The sequence below is a fragment of the Phytophthora infestans genome, genomic scaffold, assembly GCF_000142945.1.
Source record: "Phytophthora infestans T30-4 supercont1.26 genomic scaffold, whole genome shotgun sequence".
Taxonomy (NCBI): Eukaryota; Oomycota; class Peronosporomycetes; order Peronosporales; family Peronosporaceae; genus Phytophthora; species Phytophthora infestans.
Window position 1 is genome coordinate 1,278,839 of NW_003303733.1, and position 3,122 is coordinate 1,281,960.

Genomic DNA, 3,122 nt, shown 5'->3' on the forward strand with positions numbered 1-3,122 from the left:
TCTTTCAGTGTAGGCCTTTCATAGACACGCCAGCCAAAGAATGTGCTCATGGCCAGACTGCTTCGCATTGGTCTTGCTTGCCGACCGACGAAAGCGTTGCTGTCCTTGGCTCGGACCGCTCAACATTCCTGTGTGACTTGCACACTGCTGGATACGCACTTGGTTACTACAGCGACATACTACCAGTGCTAGCGACGCCAGTCGTCATTGAAGTAGACAGATCAACCCCACTTTCGGTTTGCAATGGCAGACGTTGGACCCTGACCGCCGTCGTCCAAGAGACGTTACGGGAAGCCTATGGTGTGAGTGACGGCATCGCAGTCGTTTAAAGTGTCGGCAGAGCCCACAAGACGACGAGGGAGGTCTAATAAGAAATGGGTCCATTTTGGTCGTCTGCGAGCACTTGTGCGTTTGATGGTGCGTGAAGCAGGTAGTGAGGATGCGTGGGCAGGTTGTGGTTGCGTGGTATATGCTGCAGAGGTGTTGGTTGTGCATGTAGGAGCGTGCGCAAGGTTTTTATTTGTTTTTGCGTGGTTGTTGGATTAGGACCGAGTGTAGCTCAGTTGGTAGAGCGATTGACTGTAGTGTTCTATACTGTGTTTCAGTATTCTCGGAAATCAATTGGTCGCTGGTTCGATTCCGGCCACTCGGATTTTATCATGCCGCACGCACCTTCGGCTCTCGTTCTGTTGCCTTCCCTTTTGGCTCTGTTGGCGTCTCCGTGGTCATGCTGCCATGCCTCTTTCAGTGTAGGCCTTTCATAGACACGCCAGCTAAAGAATGTGCTCATGGCCAGACTGCTTCGCCATTGGTCTTGCTTGCCGACCGACGCGAAAGCGTTGCTGTCCCTGGCTCGGACCGCTCAACATTCCTGTGTGACTTGCACACTGCTGGATACGCACTTGGTTACTACAGCGACATACCACCAGTGCTAGCGACGCCAGTCGTCATTGAAGTAGACAGATCAACCCTACTTTCGGTTTGCAATGGCAGACGTGGGACCCCGACCGCCGCCGTCCAAGAGACGTTACGGGAAGCCTATGGTGTGAGTGACGGCATTGCGGTCGTATAAAGTGTCGGCAGAGCCCACTAGACGACGAGGGAGGTCTAATAAGAAATGGGTCCATTTTGGTCGTCTGCGAGCACTTGTGCGTTTGATGGTGCGTGAAGCAGGTAGTGAGGATGCGTGGGCAAGATTGTGGTTGCGTGGTATATGCTGTAGAGGTGTTGGATTGTGCATGTAGGAGCGTGCGCAAGGTTTTTATTTGTTTTGCGTGGTTGTTGGATTAGGACCGAGTGTAGCTCAGTTGGTAGAGCGATTGACTGTAGTGTTCTATACTGTGTTTCAGTATTCTCGGAAATCAATTGGTCGCTGGTTCGATTCCGGCCACTCGGATTTTATCATGCCGCACGCACCTTCGGCTCTCGTTCTGTTGCCTTCTCTTTTGGCTCTGTTGGCGTCTCCGTGGTCATGCTGCCATGCCTCTTTCAGTGTATGTTTTTCCTAGACACGCCAGCCAACGAATGTGCTCATGGACAGACGGCTTCGCCATTGGTCTTGCTTGCCGACCGACACGAAAGCGTTGCTGTCCGTGGCTCGGACCGCTCAACATTCCTGTGTGACTTGCACACTGCTAGATACGCACTTAATTACTACAGCGACATACCACCAGTGCTAGCGACGCCAGTCGTCATTGAAGTAGACAGATCAACCCTACTTTCGGTTTGCAATGGCAGACGTGGGACCCCGACCGCCGCCGTCCAAGAGACGTTACGGGAAGCCTATGGTGTGAGTGACGGCATTGCGGTCGTATAAAGTGTCGGCAGAGCCCACAAGACGACGAGGGAGGTCTAATAAGAAATGGGTCCATTTTGGTCGTCTGCGAGCACTTGTGCGTTTGATGGTGCGTGAAGCAGGTAGTGAGGATGCGTGGGCAGGTTGTGGCTGCGTGGTATATGTTGTAGAGGTGTTGGTTGTGCATGTAGGAGCGTGCGCAAGGTTTTTATTTGTTTTTGCGTGGTTGTTGGATTAGGACCGAGTGTAGCTCAGTTGGTAGAGCGATTGACTGTAGTGTTCTATACTGTGTTTCAGTTTCTCGGAAATTCTCGGAAATCAATTGGTCGCTGGTTCGATTCCGGCCACTCGGATTTTATCATGCCGCACGCACCTTCTGCTCTTGTTTTGTTGTCTTCTCTTTTGGCTCTGTTGGCGTCTCCGTGGTCATGCTGCCATGCCTCTTTCAGTGTATGCCTTTCATAGACACGCCAGCCAAAGAATGTGCTCATGGCCAGACGGCTTCGCCATTGGTCTTGCTTGCCGACCGACGCGAAAGCGTTGCTGTCCCTGGCTCGGACCGCTCAACATTCCTGTGTGACTTGCACACTGCTGGATACGCACTTGGCTACTACAACGACATACCACCAGTGCTAGCGACGCCAGTCGTCATTGAAGTAGACAGATCAACCCTACTTTCGGTTTGCAATGGCAGACGTGGGACCCCGACCGCCGCCGTCCAAGAGACGTTACGGGAAGCCTATGGTGTGAGTGACGGCATTGCGGTCGTATAAAGTGTCGGCAGAGCCCACAAGACGACGAGGGAGGTCTAATAAGAAATGGGTCCATTTTGGTCGTCTGCGAGCACTTGTGCGTTTGATGGTGCGTGAAGCAGGTAGTGAGGATGCGTGGGCAGGTTGTGGCTGCGTGGTATATGCTGTAGAGGTGTTGGTTGTGCATGTAGGAGCGTGCGCAAGGGTTTTTATTTGTTTTTGCGTGGTTGTTGGGATTAGGGACCGAGTGTAGCTCAGTTGGTAGAGCGATTGACTGTAGTGTTCTATACTGTGTTTCAGTATTCTCGGAAATCAATTGGTCGCTGGTTCGATTCCGGCCACTCGGATTTTAATCATGCCGCACGCACCTTCGGCCTCTCGTTCTGTTGCCGTCTCTTTTGGCTCTGTTGGCGTCTCCGGTGGTCATGCTGCCATGCCTCTTTCAGCTGTAGGCCTTTCATAGACACTCCCAGCTCAAGAATGGTGCTCATGGCCAGACTGGCTTCGCCAATTGGTCTTGTCTTGTCGGACCGACGGCGAAAGACGTAGGTGTCCCCTGCGTTCGGAACCGCTCA

At 52.6% G+C, this 3,122-nt stretch overlaps 1 non-coding gene across 1 annotated transcript; it reads left to right on the top strand.

Moving 5' to 3' along the window:
• Window positions 1-2,035: 2,035 nt before the first annotated feature.
• On the top strand, window positions 2,036-2,148 carry PITG_27780. Its single transcript has one exon. It is a non-coding gene; the product is annotated as a tRNA-Tyr (tRNA).
• Window positions 2,149-3,122: the final 974 nt, after the last annotated feature.